The following is a 20236-nucleotide window of genomic DNA, read 5'->3' on the forward strand; positions in this document are numbered from 1 at the left end:
TGCAATGACATCACAAGAGCCGACCGCTCTGCAACCTAGGGTACCTTTATTCACGCGTCCACCGTACAGGGTGGAGACACGTATACGCTGGCGCCGCCATTATGTGTCACTCGCTCGCAGCTGAAGCAAATCATTGCGTCAAAACCACGCTAAAGTTATCGCCGCAACGTGGTTTACTGACGAAGTTTGAATCATCTTATCTGTTTCGAGTTGCTGGGTCTCGTGGGAAATGAAAAGAACAACGCGTTGAGCACATTTACCCAACTGCGGCGGCACGGGACAGTTCAAAGGGTGTCTCCACCCTGTACGGCGGCGATGGCATCGAGATACCCTGAGGCGGCGTTCGCGGGTTTGTTTACGTTACTGAACCTAGATGGCGCCACCATACCATCGCAAGACGTTTTCTGCCTTTGGTTTGTTTTAGACGGTATTTAAACATCGCTTGTTTTTGTTCTTGGAGAAAATAATCGTTCAGTGAAACATAGCGCTCACACAACAAATATGGTCCCGTAAGACACCGTTCCACTAGACAGGTAGCACGTTCAACTTCGAACGCATATCGAGTAGGCCAACGGTGTTCTATAAACGTTGCAGTAGGGTGCCTTGATTCACGCGCGTCTCAGCCGCACGGCAGCGCTGACATCGAGGCACCCGGCCTGGAACAGTGAAACGCGGTAAATGTAAATGGACTTTAGCAAACCTCTAGCGTGTTTATATTGGGAGGAGCGAGACAGGAGAGGAACAGCATGAGAGGTGAGTGGGAAAGAGAAGGGAGGCATTTACTTGGCAGGGGCGCAGAAGAGTGTCGTTTTTCGTCGACATGTGCAACGAAAGGAGCAGATACGGGGCAATTTTTTTCATCAGGCATTGTACTAGAAAGCATGTATAGTAATATTCCTTTCTCCTGTCTTTAAACTACTTAACGAAAACACAGCCTGCAGAGAAAACAGCCACACAGTGCCGTATCCAACTTCCTTTTAGCATGGAACCAAAGAAAGACTAAAGGGAGTCCACCACCATCATCATCACCCTTTTCACGTCCACTGCAGGACGAAGGCCTCTCCCATTGACCTCTAACCCTCCTGTCCTGGGCTGCTCGAGTCAACAGTTTATCCCCGAATTTCTCAATTTCATCCCTCCATCGCGTTAATGGCCTTTCCCTTCTTCTAGGCTCACCTCTTGGTATTCACTCTGTTACCCTCATTGTATGCCGGTTGTCGGTTCGTCTCACTCCATGGCCAGCCCAAGTCCATTTCTTTATTTCAACTATGATATCGTCAACTCTAGTTCGTTCTCTGATCCAGGTAGCTCGTTTCCTGTCCCTGAGTTTTACTCCTAACATTATTCGTTACATGGCCGGTTGAGCCGACCTAAGTTTGCTTTCTAGTTGTTTAGTAAGGCGCCAAGCTTCAGCTCCGCATGTCATCTGCGGCAATATGCACTTGCTGCAAATATTTTTCTTTTAGTGACAGAGTTAGCTTACTGTTCCTTATTTGCGAATGCTTTCCGACTGCTGCCCCGCCCATACCTATCCTGCGCCGGATTTGGGTCACCAGTAACCATCTGTCCGAGGTATAGTTATATACCTTTACCTGTTCTAGCGTTTAATTTTGTTAGCTGAAGATGGCGTTTTTGGTATGGTTATTCCTCATTACTTTGGGTTACTTAGATTTACTCATATTTATTTTTAACCCCAAGGCAATGCTTTCGAATTGTAGTTCCTAAAGATTGTTTGCATGCTCTCTGCAGTCTCAGTCAGCAAGACTATGGCGTCGGAAAACCTGAAATGACTCAAGTATTCCGGGGAATAAGTCAGGTAAAGTTAAAAGCCAACAAGCAACCGCAAGCACTTGATGCGACATTAAAGGGAACAAGCCCAACACTCAGTTCTGTTGGCCCACAAGGGTGTGCATTCTTTATTGAAGTTTTCTCCATCTCCCACCCCAAAAGCAGCAGACGGTTGCTGGACAGCAGGCGGGGTATACCCCGCTTCCGCGGTTATAAAGCCGACAGTCTGGAAAACCGTCTCCGAAGCACCTGTTGTGAAAGATAATAAGAAGGCTTGACAATAGTATTTTGGAGACATTCTTCAGCATGTTGGACTGCACCGACTGTTTACACAAGGGGCATTCGTAAGACAAGCGCAAGTGTCGTATTCCTATCCCCAGTGTATATTATTCGCCCTTTTTGTTGAAACAGTCAGAGCAGTCAAATATGAACCATTACCAACTAGCCACAATCGTAGCGTTGCTGCACTTCATTCTTCAGCAAACAGACAGTTTTTATTTTGCAATAAAAAATGCTAACAACCTCACTAGACTGGACATGCGAGAAGACTAAATGCAAATTTTATTATATATTACGGAATCGGGACCACGCGATCACCAACGATTTTTAGACAATAAAAATGGCAGTCTAAGCAGCAAGCAACTTTTTTGGAAAAGTAAGTACGAGTTTTTTTTTTTGTGGGACCAATTTGATTGGCACTATTCGGTAGGGTACTACAAGAAAATGCTTATTTCACCATAGACAACGACAGGTCAGCAGGACGTTGGCGCTTACGATTTCGATTGCGGATCTCAAACACCACTTTTCATTCGTCCCCGTTCACTTGGTCACTTGTTGGACAATTCGTCCCCAATGCCAAAATTACAGTCAGAATTTTCGTTCGAGGTCTTGCACGCAGTTGTGCAACGGGTATTCTTCAGTTGAAGCCCAGGGACGAATAACAATGCAGCAATAGAGACCGTTAGTCATAATCTGGTTTCTCTTCCCCTAAGGAGAGACGATCGCTGCCCTGTAGCGGGCTGGGAAGTAAAAAAAAACTGGTTGTGCGGGTCACTAGACCCATATTATGATATATATGGCCGACTATCCAACCACAACATTTTAAAATGGTCGAATGTTTTTTGTTATATATTCAGGACTGGTTAGGCTACGTCTCCCCTGTAAGCGGTTTAGGAATTGTAAAAGCAGCGAATGTACGGAGTGACAGAAGAGTCATTTGCTACTCAATACAGATAGTTTCTCCTCGAACGTTTACTTGGGAACTAGCGACACCTGTGGTAGTAGTGTTAGCAAACATTTCAGAAACTACACAACCCTGCGTATAATGCTACCCTTTGCTCAACTAGTGTTTTTTAAAGAGTCTGTGAATTCGAACACGCAAAGCCCCATTATAACCTGCGCCAGAAGAGTTATTTGCTACTCAATACAGATACAATTTCCCGTCGAACGTTTACTTTGGAACTAGCGGCACCTTTGGTAGTAGTGTTACCAAACATTTCATAAACTACACGACCCTGCGTATAATGCTACCCTTGCTCAACGAGTGTTTTCTAAAGAGACTGAAGTCGAACACATAAAGCCCCATTATAACCTTTTTGAAGTGTACTTGTTTGCGAAATAGGGTTCCAGCTGTTTTTAAATTCTTTGTGAACCATACGGCCTAAGAGAAGAATACGTTATTGCGGTAACTATTGTCCTGAAGCCAACGTCTTCGAACGAACTCTTTTAAAGCCAATGCTGGCTATCATATTTCAGTAGATGCCCTGGTTCTCTTCCTATTGCATTTTACGATGACCTCCGTGGCGTTGCAATGGGAAGAGAGCTGTTACTGTACACTATCGATAAACGTAACTTTAAGGGGCCGAAATAATTAGGACCGTTTAACAGGAGTTCCGTTTACTGAGATAGATGTGTGGAAGTGCAAATTTATGTGCGTACACACTCTTAATACCATTTCATAGAACTGTAGGGACTAGAATGGGAATGTAGTTGATAGTTTTTCAGAAAGCAAGAAAACAAGAAAAGGTTTAGACACAGCACTCAAAAAGCTGATTTGCTAACGATGAGCCGTTGTGCACTACAAAATGCATCAATTATTTTTGTTTGCGTCCTTGCAACTGCATCTTCGCGGAGTCTACAGGCCCCAACTCCGCGAGTGATTACGAACCACCGAATTTAGAAGACGGGAACGCGGTTTTGAAGGGCGAATAGCCCCACGATGGCTCGAACGATCGGCGGCAGGAGCTCAGTCCTGTCACCTCGGCGTCTTGAATCGAGACGGAACGACTGTAACACGAACTGCGATGTTGCATTCGTTTCGCTAACCCAGCTGACCACTAACGAGAAGAGGCTTACGAGGCAAACGAGGCTAAAGAAACGCGGAGGAAGACGAACAAAAACAAAACCACCGGAACTGTAAAAAGCTGATTCTGATGCCAGTGGGTTTCACAAGTTCCATTTTTGGTTTCATTTGCACGGTGACGCGGAAATTTTAGTTCCGATTACCGAGAGTTTTGTTGCATTATCTGAATACAAAACCAACCAACTTTCCCGTTTAAGCAGCAATTCCGTTTAAGCGATTTCCGTTTATCAAGATTCTACTGTATGTACGGCATGTTAGTCTTCACATGCCTGTAACGAGGATACAACACCTTAAAGGGATATTACAAGAAGCTGCAATTGTTGAGTATTCACGTAATAAGGTTTAACTGCAGTGTGCGCGCGCTATGCTCTGTTTTTTAAGTGCGAATGCACTTCTTAAGCGAGCCTGAAGCGTCCGCCGCCGTCCGCATAGGGACCGGGCAGCTGGACGGGTGGCGCCACCACTCGGCGCTCCGCTCGTCAGTGGAATGAGCCGGTGCATTGGAATGCGCGGCGTCCTATTGTTTTTTCCGTATTTCCTTCCGTGATTTGAATGGTTTGGTGGTGTTGTGAGTGGATATGTGCGGTGAAACGAAGTCTAGACAGGTGTGTTTGGTTCTTAGATGCAATGACGGCTACGTAAACTTGTCGGACGCTTCTAAAGTTGGGCATGGGCTACAATTACGTGAACGGCTTTTGCAGCGATTTACGCTTGGCCTCACCCGATCTGAGTACGAATAAAACTACTATTATTAGTATTAATTTCTTGTTAAAGGCACTAACGGCTACGTAAACTTATTGGACATTTCTAAGGTTGGGAATTGGCTACACTGACATGAGCGCTTTTTGCAGCGTCTGCACCTGGCTCTGCGCGAACTGAGTAGGAATAAAACTATTCGTATTAGCATTCGTTTCTACCAGTTTAAATTATTTTCATGGTTTCAGTGACTACGGTTTAACGCCAGCCTTAACGTTGGGATACCTCGATACGTGTGCTTTGAAGAGAAAGGCACTTATATACGTACGATATATATTACCGTGCGGCCGCGGAAACATCGTGGCAGTTTACACTTTATGTAACCGTGAGCTTTGTGCCTTCGGTTTTGGTGAGCGACACTGTGACAGCATGGGAGCTTGACAGCCGAAGCAGAGCTCGTGTTTGTAGTAGTCATTTTATCCAGAGCCAACGTTATTCAACCACCCAACAGCCCAAGCTGCAAACCATGCCTCCTCCCCTTCCCATTTTACCACCTGCGTGGAATAAAGGCAGGCACCGATAGTTAAAAAAAGTAGCATTGTTAACGTCAGCCTGTAGTTTTTAATGCTTAAGTATACATTACCGAGTACCTAAAAAATCATGTAATGCCTTGTGTAGAAGCCAATAACGCGCGACTAGTTGCCTCAAATAGTGGTGCATCAGTTCGTGTCCTCCAGCACAGACGCATTTCTGACACGCTGGAAGCAGTTAAGATTTGGAGAGGGGTGCATGGAAGTGCAAAATTAAACAACAAAATCATCCAGCTCTTCGTTTAACCACAACGATGGTTGAACACACAGCTTTCTTCGTGCGAAATCGAATGGGAAATGGTCAAAGATAAAGACGCAGCGATCAAAAGACCAAACGGCGTACTGGTGAAATTCAAAGCTCAAGTAGCGAAGTTTAAATCCAGACGGCAACCAAGAAAACCCACACGAGAAAGCTTTGCGATAAATCATCAATCGTCGTTAGACGGAGCAGTACATGATTTTTCAAGCGTAGGTGGCAGCCGCTGTAAAACTACCGCAGCATTCAGTTGTGGAAATGAGGGCGGATTTTTGGCACACTCCTGTCTCTCGTCATCCACTCACGCAGAATTGTTTTTTGAAAAACCATTACCAACTAGCCAGCACCCATTGCAATTCTTGTAAAGAATGCTTTTCTATGACAAGCAATAACGTTCTACAATCATGCGGTATTTATTTTGTAAAGGATTCCCTATTACTGTAGTAAGTTTATTTCTGTGAAATTAAACACGTTTCTACCCTAGTTGATGAAGTTACGGAAGCATCATTCATCACAATTTCTGTTTTGAGGTAAATCTTAAAAGGCGCCCCCCCCCCCCCCCCCCACCAACTTTGTCTTTCGCTTGTGCACGGCGCCGTTTCGTCATCAACTGCAAAAGGCCAGCACCGTAGCATTCCTGGACCGGCTGCTTACACCGGCTTTGTAAGAGCATTTAGCTGCAGTATATTCCTCGTAAGACCAAACTGCACGCAGGCATAAAAAATTTGCCCGAATTGGCGCATTGAGCGTCGTCTGCTATTTGTAATTAAGTATTGGCGTAAATCACACACATGGCATGCCTCGTAAAGGCCGCCACTACTTTCAAGATTTACCGATCTGAAAAAACTCCTTGTGGTTATCCACGCTTTGCAACCCGCAACGCAGCAGAACGACAGAAAGTCATGCACAACTACCCTGCGCTGATCGCCGCCGGCATTCCACTGACGATCGGTTCGCCACGGGCGGCGCTGTTCGCTGAAGCGACGGTGGTGCCATACAACGGCCGCCCGGTCCCTATAGCAACAGCTGCGGGTGCGCGCGCTCCTCGTCTTCCTTGGCAACGGGCGGAGATGGGCGCGCGCTGCCTGGCCGCTGACATGGCACATACCCACGTGGGGGATTGCCCAAGAATCGGGCGTGAGAAGGGCTAATGCACCCGCTTAAAGGAGTACTGACACGAAATTTCAAAGCTGAGATCCGCTCTAGCAATCAAGTACATTGACAACACAAATAGGTGTCTGTGAATAAATGCATCTTTCTTTCTTTGTAGTTGTGTGTGTGTGTGTGATCTCTCTTTCGCGAACATTACCGAACCGCGCAAATTCAACTCGTGCATTCGCACTTTCACATTCTTCCCCTCGGGGAAATGCGGGGAATTTTTTTTTTAATTCTTTGGTATGGACTCGATTTCCGCGTTACAATTACGTCCAAAACTAGCTTTCTCGTCCACAATTTTTTCTTTGAGCGCTGTATAATCCCATCGGCTGGGACGACGCACACAGCAAGAAAACGGCATTTAGAACTATCGTAATTCCAAATTTGGTACCTCTTTCGGTGTTTTATTCAGAATAAACATCGCTTTGTTTGCTAAACGTTACAGCTGACATTTCCTTCTCCTGTTTCCCTACGATTCACATTGTTCGTGTCACAAATTGACCCCCTCCTTCCCTTCCTTCCTTCCAAGCACTGAAAGAAAGCCGAATGGACAAGAACCGTGGCAATCCTGGGACAGCAGAAGGTTTGCGAGTCCTCGTCCAGTTGGTAGGATTCGGTGCGTTGTGGATTACTCGAATAATCTCGTAACTTTCGCCGGGGCGCTAAGCAAGAACGTTTGCCCACTTCACCTAGCGTCTTCCTGATGTAATAAAGGCTATCTTCTTCTTCTTTCATTATGTTCACCTGCATAGATCTGCTGATGATATTCGCGTGCCAAGGAGAATATCTGACTGAAATCAAAGCCAAAAAGGCCACAACACCGCCAAACATTTTGGGAACGTTTTGGTTGTTTATGCATATATTCTTAACAAAGGATTGCAGCTACACTCTAATCCGGGTAACCCATAAAGTAACTTCTAAACGGAAGTAACCTATAAAATAAAGGTTACAATGGATTCATTTTGATGTTTTCTTTATCCCAGTCCGTTTTAAGGGTTACAAGCGTGAGGTTAAAAGCGAGTTATAGGTTACAATAATGATTTATAGGTTACATCAACAAAATCTGACATGTAACCTCTACGTTGTAACCTATAAAACGCCCTGTAACCTCTAAGAGATGCTCGTCGCGCCTTCTCTCCCGGCGGCCGTTGATTTCTCCGTTGCATGATGGGATATAGAGTAATGGCGGCGCCGGCGGGCCCGGTGGCCGCGTTTTCGCGCCACTCGAGCCTTTTAACCGCTGTGATGATACCCCTACGATGAAGCGAGGATTGCTGTAACAAGACTTATTTGTCGGCGTGAGTCGCGGAGGCTGCGGCGAGCCCATTTGTGACTGGCAGCGCTTCACGGCCCGTTCTTCTGCGACCAGCATCAAGTTCGTATGTTGGACCAATGCCCCGGCGCCAGTGAAAGCGAACTCGGTGGGTATATTCCCGTGACGGGTTCGGTGTTTTCATTGGATGTATCTTTTCGCTGGGGGCTTTTCAATTTGAAATTGCAGCATTCGAGAGGGATTTTCGTTACCTTACTGGTTGCTTCGCTGGACGTTTTCTGTTGTCCGCGACGGCAATTGAATGAAATCACGGGCTTGCGTTCGTTGCGTCAGACTAGAGCGGACAATCGGGAAAGCACAGATAACGGCGCCCGTGACCTGCTTTCTGCTCTGTTTGCGCGCCTTCGTCATGTGTTGAGCGTTTTGTTTACGCTGTTCACTGCATCGGGCGCACTTTACGAGTTATTGGACCATGTCATTGCCAGGTAGCTCCGTTTGAATAATTGAATTTTTTCCCATTAAAGTCTTATATTATCGCGCTATTCTCTGGGTATTATCATTTTGTTTCAGTCGTCGGAAAATGTTTTTTCTCGCTGCATATATTCGGAGTGGTGTTCATTTTATTGGTCTTGTAGTAATATATCCGGATCAACACAAGGTGTGTGCTGCAGAAAAGTAGTCCTCTAAATGCTGCCCGAAATTTCTAAACTCACTTTTGTCCAGCACAAGCCTCTTTTTTGTGAAAGTTTGCCTTACGGCACAATAAAAAGTTTTCGTATGTACAACACTCCTCATTTTTTCCATTCTTTTCCTTGAGTGGGTAAATTTGGTGTTAGTCCTTTTGAGACAGCGGGCCATTTCCACCATGTTAAGTGGTTTATTATTCTCATTCGCACAAATCAGTCGTTTGTTTATTCGCGTGGTATTGCAGGGCAATACCACGCGTGATCCTAGTGTGATCCTAGTGTAGTGCAGTAAAGCGACTTTACAGAATGGTGGTATGTATGAGCCAGCATGCAGGCTGCTTGATTGTTTTTTGATGATACAGAATTTGTGACGAATTACACAGAGACAGGTGCAGGTGTAAAAATGGGTTCTGCACCCTCATCGGATCCTGGCTGTTCAAAAAGTGTGGTTGCATCTGGCTACCTATGCTATGACTTATCAGCACTGCTGTTTTTTCTTACAGGCAGTGTTCCTTGAGCTGACAACCAGGACTCACCTGCGTATGACACAAGTTGAAATGAAGTCTGATTTCAGCGGAAACAACGGTATGAAAATGCAATAACTAAAACACATTCATTCAAATATTCTTTGTAAAGATGGCACCCAGGCCTGCACAGACAAAAGTATGATTCACTTGTAAAAATGCGAGGCCTTTCTTCAAGTGTTATGATGTTATATTTCGTATCTTATTTTGCCTCATGTTTAGTGACTCTTTCTATCAGTTCGTTACTGCATGAATGTTATGAATTCATATAACGATTTCCTCAGCATGGAGCTTTGTAGTTTTTCAGCAACTCTAGCTATTCTATAGGATGCGTGGTTTTGCAGAGCCAACAAGAACTCTTTTTCTAAAATAGCTCTGTAAGAAATCTCCAGTTGTTAGTGAGCGCTTGTGCTGTGTTCTTTTCTTCGTCTTGTCAAGTTTGAGGTGTTCTTTCATTATGAATGTATACCAACTGCTCAGCTCTAAAGCCTATTACATTTTAACCCAAATAACCCTTCGAGTCATTACAGGTACAGACCTCCCGGGAATGCCACTTGAAGATCGGTGCAAGTTCTAGATGTATCCTCTCCCACAACACATCTGGACGAAGAAAAAATGTAAGTTGGCGATTCCTTTTTACTGATAGCCGAGGAAGAAACCACCGATAAGAACACTTTACTTAAATGAAAAACGTTTCGGCTTCCACGTGGGATCCTTGTTCAAAATGAAACTGCCAGTACAAGGGGGGGGGGGGGGGCGGAGGAGGATGTTTAAGTACAGCCAAAATGTGACGCAGGTGGCGTCAGCATCGTGAAAGCACGTTTCCTGGGTTTAGTGCGACGTTCGCTCTGTTGCGTGTACGAGTGATTCCACATGAAGGCGCGGAAACGTTTTTGTTTTCTCTTTTGCAAATGTATGTCAGTTTATCTCGTAGCCCAAAGTTTCTGCCTGTTCTGGGTGAGCATGCAGAAACATTTCGCGAGATAAACTGGAACACGGCACGATTAAAATTCGGGAAGGTTGGCCGGTATGACTATAGTGGCTTCGCGTTGTTCTGAACAATGCGGCCAAATTACTCTGTGTAACGATTACTGAAATGATGTGAAATTATTAGGAAAGGCCGTAAATCACTCCTCTGGTGTGGCCTTTCATTTCAATCTCTGGTCTCCGTCTTCATTTCCGTGCAATATATTTTTCGTACTTCACATGCCTGTGGTTTGGTGTGAGGGGCTTATGGTTGCACTGGATTTTGTTCTTTTTCTGAAATTTTCTGTAGATGGATCTTCAAGGTGGGGAAATCCAAGTGACGGCCCCTCACATATATACCTCCATCTGCGGCAGCAGGGAACAAGCAGGGAAATCTTCAACGTGCCCTGATTTTGTGCCTGCTTGTGTACTACGTAAATTGCGAAGCTTATCTCTGAATTTTTCCAAGCGCCTTTTTTCATGTAGGAAACTATAGATACCATTTAAAGTTTGTCCAAAAGACAGATTGCAATCGGCCTAGAAACTTGTTAGTGCTGGATAAAAAACGATAACTTGGCGTGGGAATCACAACTCAGGTGGAACTGTAAAGAGGAACCTAAGAGGGAAGTGTAAAGATGGATTCGTAAAGACGAGTGAATTCCAAGTGTAATATTAGACTGAGTGAAACGGAGAATGTAGGGAACATAGCCATAAACACTGCTTTGTATGAAAAACTGAATTTGTAATAAATGTTCTTTCTACTTTCCCACATTCTGCGTTTTTTCTGTGGGGAACCACGACAACAACGCTGTACTGGGAAAGTGCACCCCTGAGAACCATCTTATCAATGTACCTCAAACTCGAATTGGTCTGAAATTGTTCAATGGCAGTATCCAAACAATTCGGAATGCTTTGCATACATCCGTGCAAATATTGAGGTAAAGAATTTGTATATTTGGCCATGTTTGTGAAGCTGTTCACGCAACATTTATTAAATAGGTTTAATAAGGATATATGAATAAACCGATTTTTACCTGGAAGTCTAAAGCAATATAGGAAACACCAATTCGCCCAGGAATCCGCACTCGTCTAATACTCATTAAGGAACGATAATAACGTTGGGGTGGTTCGCAGCTTTGCTTTTTAATAAATAGCCCACAGGTGTTTCATAATAATAAATGTGAATGTTCAAAACTACCGATGCCAAACTTCTGGAAATATGCTCCTGTCAAATGCGCAAATATGTGTGCATGTACTGCAATTCTCTTTTGATAATCATGGCCTTGGTTGTCAGACAATAATTTTTGGCTTAAGGCTATGTTATCATAATTTTGGCGTCCTTTTGAAGTATGCTATCAAGTGCATGTTTCCACTCAAGCTTGGTTTCACTAAAGCCTAATGTTGTTTAACTAAAGCTCAATTTAGCAAAAGACCTATCATGCATGTTTGATACTGGTTTCTTAAACGCCACAAAGCTGATGCAAACATCAAATTTAGTTATGCCTGTTTATAAGACTTAAGCGTTGCCAATACTCACGAAGATTTTTGGGTGACAACCTGGGTAACAATTATCGAACAGATAATGCAATGCATATATATTAGGAGAACATTTTCAAGCTTTTTGGCACTGCTGTTTTAGGAATTATAAAAGTAACTTCTCTTTTAGCCCCAGCCGTGTGGCCGGCAGTTTATTCAAGGGGCGAAGAAAAGACACCCGACGCAAAAGTTTAGACGGCGCAATGGACAGCATGGTCGCACATATCTTCCACTAACGCAATGTTTGTTCACCACGCGGGAAAGGCGCCTTCGGGGTGTCGCCACAGCGGCGCCGGCGAAAGCGCGCCTGGCGCGCAACATCGCACCTTCCAATTTGTGTGGCCTTGGACGGCGGTAGATGTAACTTATATAAAGGTATACATGCTGAAAGCTGCAAAGTAACCCATAACTGCGTAACCCTTACGTGTATACGTATATAAAGGTTACGAAGATATAGGTTACATTTGTACCTTATAAATTATAGGTTACAAAAATTCGAAAATGTATACCTCTATTAAGGGTTACCCAGCTTAGAGTGTACGTTTGGTCTGCACCTACTGGTACGAACGCAGCCTAGTGCTGTTTATCCAAACGCTTAAACAGACTAAAAATATTTGACAACTCATGAATTGGGACGCCACAGATTGTAGCGGCAGAAACGTGTGGGGAGTGTAGGATACTCGTTTTTGTTTACCCTTTTTCACAGGGTAACAGTCGCTTTCACATTTTTGACAATTTTGGCTTTATTGAACAATTGCTGCGGTAATAGAAGTATAAATTGCAGTGCCGGTAAGGCACTGCAATTTATGAGGGCCAACTTGCTTTCACAAATTTTTATCACTTTCCCTTAGAATGCACAGACAACGTCGCACAACAGGCCGAGGTTATGAAACGCCTCTACAGAATCCTGTGTGAGGAAGCTAATGCGTACACGTAGTTTTTCCCCCTGGCATTAAAAGGGAGCTTATGACCTACACACCATAAGTACTCTACTTTAAAGTAATCATCCCGGATTCCCAGCAAGCGTGCCGTAACTTCTCGTGCGGGCCGAATTCACCGGACAGCACACCAAATCATCGGCCAGCGTCCACCTGACAGATACACCATGCTCATATGGGCACCCGCCCGCTTTGCCGTCCCGGGCAACGTAATCGCCCACGTGTTCGCCCGAGAGTTATCCCGCCGGGACCCGGAAAACGAGCAGAATATGCCAATAACGTTGATCACGTATCAGGAAAGCACTCAACACTATAAGTTGAAGGATCTAGCCTTCTTGTAAAGTGGGTACGCGAGCCGCGTTTCGCGTGATGAGGAAGCACCAAGACATGGCAGTAATAAAAGAACAAGTTTTATTCTACGCCCAGAGAATAAAAAATTCACAGCATATCCACGGGGTGAATGATGATGAGTGGGCGAAGCTCCTGAGGGGAAATCATCGGTAAAACCGTGACTCTTCAGTGAAAGTTCGCCCACTACATCTGTGTCCGAACGTAACGTCTAGAAAGTCTCGCTTAAACCGCGCGTCGGCACCTTGGGGCTGAGCTCGCCTGATGCGTTTTGCAGACGCCTCACGAGCTCTCACTGCATCGGGGTCTGCCTGCCGATACGCGCGCTTTCTCGCCGCTTCCCGTTCTCTGACGTTTTGGAGATCCTCTTCGCGCCGCAGCCGTGCCGCTTCGCGTACGGCAGGGTCCTCGCGCCATTGCCGTGACGCTTGGGCCTCTCGTTCTCGAACGCTGGGATCTTGGCGGCGTCGTCGCGCAGCCAGACGACACGCTTCGGCCTCCCGCTGTCATACGGCAGGATCTTGGCGGCGGCGTCGCGCAGCTTCACGGAGCGCTTCTGCCTCGCGGGCTCGCACATCTGCAGCCTTATCCATCGGGCGACTCCGAGCGCGCGCCAACAGCGAACGGATTTTATTACAACGCTCCCCGCCATCTAGTAAACAATCCAAGAACTAAACTAGAGGTAGCCACGCCATCTAGTAAACAATCCAAGCGCATCTTTTCATCATATACAAGTACCGCCATCTAGTAAACAATCCAAGAACTAAACTAGAGGTGGCCACGCCATCTAGTAAACAATCCAAGAACTAAACTAGAGCTGGCTACATACATACGTCGAGGATGGACAGACCCACGCCTTAAGGAGCTTCGCCCCTAAAACACAAATTAGCCGGCCCTTCTCCAGGCCAGTGAACATAACAGAACGCAACCCTAGGATAAGCCGACAGACACCATCTCGTGATAACAGGTGGCTGGGCGGAGCAGTGGAACAATGATCACCAGCAAAGAACGCTCTATCCTGAACTCGCTTGTCGGGGAGCTTCGACAATTCAACCAGCCGTGGTCAATCGAAGCAGACACTTACTCGTTTTCCTCGGCGACCTTCCATCGTGCTGTTGCCCTTCCGTCCGAGTAGGTACGGGCCTCTCGTCACTCACTTCCACGGGTCAAACACCACCGCTCGACTACGCGCGACTGACTCGGCTTGTCTGGCCCCCTCTTATGGGCGCCACTATCTGCCTTTGCTGCGCGCGCATTCTGCGTAGAAGATTGGTATCTCCTGCCGGCTGTGAACTATCAGGGCTTCGTCGTGTGTAATACTCTGTGCCCTGCGGGCGTCCTGCGCGCATGCGCACCACTCCCTGCGCCGAGGTGGCGTGTCATTCATCCAGCACCGCATAAACACCTAACGAAAGAGGAGGAATGGCAGCTCCGTCCACACTCCAGACAAATACCTTTGCCCATCCCCCTAAATGCTATATATTCATCCTCACCCTATATTCCCCACTATGCTGCTTCTGAAAATCCCCCGAGACTCTGTTTTACAAGGTACGGGGCTACGCCCACGCCCCGCTATATTCGCGCAATCCCTCGCTTTCTTAGGAGCTTTGGGAGTGGGCTCTGGCCAGCTACGACTTCAATGACCACCGCCTGCTGGTGTTGAGGGCTGTTTAGGCTGGAAATGCTCAAGGGGTCTTTGACTGAGGACTCCTTCTCATTGCTTTTTGCAATAAACACGTTTACTCTCTCTCCTCTCTCTTTCTCTCTCTTAGTCCTAAATGAATTGCACAACCTTCCTCTACCTTTTTTTATTCTTGACAAAATAAAGGAAAGACAGAAATAATCGGAAGACATCCGATCAGCGCCACAGATAGCACCAATCGGCTGTGTGTCGTGAGAGATTTGAAGCGACATGAGAGCGAAATCATTTGCTTACCTTTGCTTGTACAGCTGCCCGTGGTTGCAAAGAAACATCACACACGGATCACTGTAATTTATTCGGTGGTTGTGACATAGCACCTCTCCATGTGGTAGCTTGCAGTCCCCTATGTGTAGTAAAATATACAATCGGTAAAAGCGTTCCATCGGGCAAGCTGCTAGATTGCTGACGTTAAGACCCCCCAGGCTTCACACTTACTCACTGACACACTCACACACTCACTCACACACTCACTCGCTGACACACTCAGTGACTCACACACTCACTCGCTGGCAGACTCAGTGACTCACTCACTCACTCGCTGACAGCACTCACTCACTCACTCACTCACTCGGTCGCTCACTCACTCACTCACTCACTCACTCACTCACTCACTCACTCACTCACTCACTCACTCACTCACTCACTCACTCGGTCGCACACTCACTCACTCACTCCCTCAATCATTCACTCGCCCATTCGCACACTCACTCACTCACTCACTCACTCACTCACTCACTCACTCACTCACTCGCTCGCTCACTCACTCACTCACTCACTCACTCACTCACTCACTCACTCACTCACTCACTCACTCACTCACTCACTCACTCACTCACTATCGCAAATTTCGTGCCGTAGATACTTCGGTGTTGTCGGTTTTGTTTGGGGACGGCAGCCATATTGCTTTTTGTTTTGGTGCCGGCATATCCTGCCCCGTGAACGAAGTGCCTGCTTGTCCGTACTGCTGTTAGGCCGCCGCCGGATTTCTTGTGTTACAGAGAGAGGGTGTAGAACAGTCATCACTAACCCTAATTATTCGGCTTGATCGACAATGTTTTCGATAAGTTTAATGTTTGAGAAAGGTTTATCCCCAGTCTGTTATTTCGTAGCTTTATTTTCCTACATTATATGTCAGAACATTATTGCTTGCAGTCTATGGCATTAAACTTTGATTCAACATCAGTTTCGCGAACTGCAAGCTCACACCCGCATCCCGTGCCTTTCTACAATGGCATAAATATAATTCTTCAAAGATCTCGTATGCTTCGCTAGCCTCGTGTTAACCAACACCCGTAGTGGGCAATATATGCGTGACCATAACGGTAACGAATACACAACGCTCACATCAGAGAGACGGACACGATTAAGGAAAGTCGTTAAGTGTAAAGGTTACGTTTGTAAAGGCCGTTAGATGTGCCGGGCAAAACATCACAAAGCAGAAAGAAAACATTTTTACCACAACTTTAAGGAAAGTGCGATGCTTTGTGAAGGTAGGAGCCAGTTGTTTGTGAGCGGGAAGTCTTAAATACTTAAGCACTTATAGGCGGACTCTATGATTAAACCTTCAATCAATCAATCAATCAATCAATCAATCAATCAATCAATCAATCAATCAATCAATCAATCAATCAATCAATCAATCAATCAATCAATCAATCAATCAATCGATCAATCAATCAATCAATCAATCAATCAATCAATCAATCAATCAATCAATCAATCAATCAGGTGAAATGAAAACTCCGACTTGAAACAAGTTGTCGCCAGCTCGCCCGCCCATTGAAAGCCATTTGTTTTGTAATGGCCATTCACAGACAAAAGAGCAAATAAAGTTATTGCATTAATGTCTTTGGTGTGGCGCCTCAACTAAAAAGCATTGGACATACTATGCGCGTTCTTTATCGCAGCGATTACAAAGCATTTCAGGTGACAGGCGGTCCCGAAAACTCACCGTACGTAAATAAGAACTGGTCAGATAACCACATACCATAAAAATGGTCCTAGCATTTATCACGTTCATCTTTACGCTAGGGGTGTTGCGGATTCTACTGAAGGATCGTGCGCTAAGACGAGCTTAATAATTAACCCCCCAAAAGTGAAACAACCTAACTACGGAAGTATATACTGTGGAATGCATTTTAGTGTCTAGATTTTTTTAAAAAAGTTTTCCGGGTTCCTGCCGCGAAATTTTAATGTCTTCCGTGTATTACGCGAAATCACTGCAGGGGAAAGTTTATGTGTGGAAGATGAAAACTTGAAGGAACTTAAGATGTACAAAGCAGCAGAATCATCTTAGTTTCCGCTACGTTGCAGAGCTTATCCCGCAGAAAAAAGTGGTTGCCACATCCAAGCGCCCCACAATGTCCCGAAAGCAACTCGTTTTGCGATCAGCTATGAGCGAAAGTTTTTGGCACTGCTTTGCATTGATAGTAGCAGTGAGAAGCAAGGCTACATGCACAGAAATAGAATTAAGCATGAGCAGTGTGCAGAACCCACGACGTCGTTTAAGGCTGCAAAATGTCTGAGATCAGCCTAAACGAAATTCTAGCTTTTACTGGCCTTCTACGCTGTTGTAAAACTTAGATGCGCAATAACGTTTCCCCCCCAAAAAAACTGTAGTTGCGAGACTTACGGTTATTTGAACCGATACGTTTTTCTGCAGGGAGAAGTCCGTTTGAGGAGAAAACGTCGGCGAAGAGAACACCGCTCAACAGAGCCTTAAAAAACATGTTTACAACTCCTTCTGACTCCTTTCTTTTTCTGAAATGAAAAGGCCTCACGTCACATACTACGTAATTTGGGATGGCTTAATGTTAAGTGGTACCTAATTTTTCAGTAATCTTGATTCTTACCTGCAGGTTTCTTACAAGAAGCGTTATGGGACCTGCAATTTCGTAACGGAAGTAAATAAAAGACGCAAAAAAGTGTCACACAGCGTTGTCGTCAAAGCTATTTGACATTTCGCGTTTTCTAAAAGTCAGACATCAGGCGTTGTGTTTTTTTTTCTTATATACGCATTTTATTGTGGCAGCAATGAGTCGAGCTATTCTGGTCGCATTCTTCAAACTGCGCTCAGACGACGTGGACAAAAAAGGAACAAACACAGGCGCTGACTATATACTAAAAATTATTCAAGGGAAAACAACATTTATTTACACATACATCTGGTCATGTGCAATGACTGCGTGCATCGATAAGAACAGCTGCAAGATTTTTAGGGCGCAGCTCTTTGGCGGCCATGTCTAGACTGAGCCACGTTGTTGGCGTAACCGAGTGAACGAAGGCAAGAGTGACGAGTGAAAGAAAAAGCGAACGATGAAAGAAAGCAAAGGAGGAGAGTGCCGCGAAATTGGGAGGGGAGGGTGGTTCGCAGTGGTGGCGCGAGCCAGCGCTCTCTCAAAGTGTGCGGTGGGGGAGTGGAGGGCGTAGTAGGCTGTGCCCGCACGAGCCGCTCGACGGCGCGACGCTTGGCGAAAACGATAGGGGGGAAGCACGTGACCATGATGTGCGTTCGCTTAAAACGCAGTTCTCGGTCCTTTCCTGAGACGCACTTCGCACCGCCGGCGCCGAGGCTCATCATCGCTGCCGTCGAGAGAACCCCCACGAGTGAGGGCTGCCTCAACGCACTGCTGCTGCGCCCAAATATCGCATTAGGAGTATCGTAATCGCCAGCCAATTTTTTGTTCTCTTTTCCCATTCACTACCCCCTCTCCGTCCCCGTCGTCCCTGTCGTTGTTTGAAGAATGTCTTTTATGGCTTTTCCCATTAGTAACTCGACTGATTGTTCGCGAGACAGTGCGGTGTTGTAATTGTTTCACCTCGAGAAAGTTTTTGGATTTAAAAATATTGATAATCACAACAACAAAAACATTGGCACAATGTTTATTCTTAACAAGCGTTAGTTTCCGAATTGGAAGACTTCTTTCAAAATTGGTGCAAACCCCGGATTTCAGTTTTTTAAACGTGTAGGTATGTAAGTAATAATTTTGATCATACAGTTGTTCCTGGTAATTAAAATTATCAGGAATTAAGGCTTGCAGTTAAAACATGTTTTTAGGCGCAAGATAATTGCAAGAGATATTGGAAAGAAATGTGGCTAATCTATCATTAACGAGCTTGTACTATCTCACACATACTGACGTCTAGTGTTACCTTGCGTGGAATCAGCCCCTAGTATTTTCGTGTTATTCCTCATTTGCTTCTCAATATAACAAAACAATATTATCGTGCATTGGTGTTCCTGTTTTAATGAATCGCTTTGCTTATTCAGCGCCGGTTTTCCCATTCTTGATTATTTCAGCTATCGGAAATTCGAAATTCCAAATTGAAAAGGTAGTGAAACGGTGTGTTCTTGCAATTCATAAAAAGGGTATTGTTTGGACATGTGGCTATTGCTAGTTCCATAAAAAAATTCTTTTGGGATACCCCACGAAGCATACTTTTACCACAGTCAACGGAAACACGAACCTTTAATAAAATAAGCACTTCGCAATCAGATGTCCTTTATTTATTGCGTTTGTTGTGTTGCGTTGGGTTGTTATTTATTTATTTATTTATTTATTTATTTATTTATTTATTTATTTATTTATTTATTTATTTATTTATTTATTTATTTATTTATTTATTTATTTATTTATTTATTTATTTATAAGGCAAACATAACAAGAAAAGGCAGGTTGCTATTTAGACCAGAGAAAAGAAAACAGCGTGCCAAGGGCCTTTCTTTGAAATCAAGCTGTAAAGCAAGTGGTCAGCAACTGTATGGCCATAACTACAAGGCTTGGCGAGTGCAGTATGGTATTGCTGTTATGGCCTTAAAAACCGAGTTAATCTCAACTATTGCATTTATTCTTAAAAATTCTTGTCTAAAGAAAAGGCAAGCTTGATGACGCAAGTTAGATTATACAGTTGCCAGAAAGCCGCGGTATTCCGTGCTGCTTGCATTTATTTTGAGACACACTATTTAACCAATTTTATAAATATACAGTTACCACTAATATCACCTTAAAGCTGATTTTAGGGTTAAATATATACCACTAAAAAAATGGCAGCCCATATCTGCTGGCGTAGCTGCGACATTCATGTCTCATCCGCCCACCTCTTACGCTGTTCCCCTCCTGTCTCGGTACAGTTATTGACGAGGTCGCGGGTTCGATTCCCGGCCGCGGCGGCCGCTTTTCTGATGGAGGCGAAAAGAAAAAAAAAACGCCCGTGTGTACGAGATTTTTGGCGAACGTTAAAGATCCCCGGGTGGTCAAAATTAATCCGGAGCCCTCCACTACAGCGCGCCTCATTGCCTCCGTTGCGTCAGCGCGTTAAACCGTACAATCAATCAATCAATCAATCAATCAATCAATCAATCAATCAATCAATCAATCAATCAATCAATCAATCAATCAATCCGCACACTTAATGC

At 44.9% G+C, this 20236-nt stretch overlaps 2 long non-coding RNA genes across 2 annotated transcripts; one reads left to right on the forward strand and one right to left on the reverse strand.

Annotated features, from left to right (window-relative positions):
- Positions 1-1896: 1896 nt before the first annotated feature.
- LOC144162096 (uncharacterized) lies at positions 1897-17747 on the reverse strand. Its single transcript, XR_013320610.1, has 4 exons — positions 17673-17747; positions 17453-17580; positions 15055-15163; positions 1897-2037 (listed from the first exon to the last, which is right to left on the reverse strand). It is a non-coding gene; the product is annotated as an uncharacterized LOC144162096 (long non-coding RNA).
- LOC144162095 (uncharacterized) lies at positions 8046-11020 on the forward strand. Its single transcript, XR_013320609.1, has 4 exons — positions 8046-8268; positions 9310-9391; positions 9861-9947; positions 10607-11020. It is a non-coding gene; the product is annotated as an uncharacterized LOC144162095 (long non-coding RNA).
- Positions 17748-20236: the final 2489 nt, after the last annotated feature.

Source organism: Haemaphysalis longicornis, unplaced genomic scaffold (assembly GCF_048455015.1).
Source record: "Haemaphysalis longicornis isolate Haplotype H1 unplaced genomic scaffold, Haemaphysalis longicornis Haplotype H1 scaffold_12, whole genome shotgun sequence".
NCBI classification, from domain to species: domain Eukaryota; kingdom Metazoa; phylum Arthropoda; class Arachnida; order Ixodida; family Ixodidae; genus Haemaphysalis; species Haemaphysalis longicornis.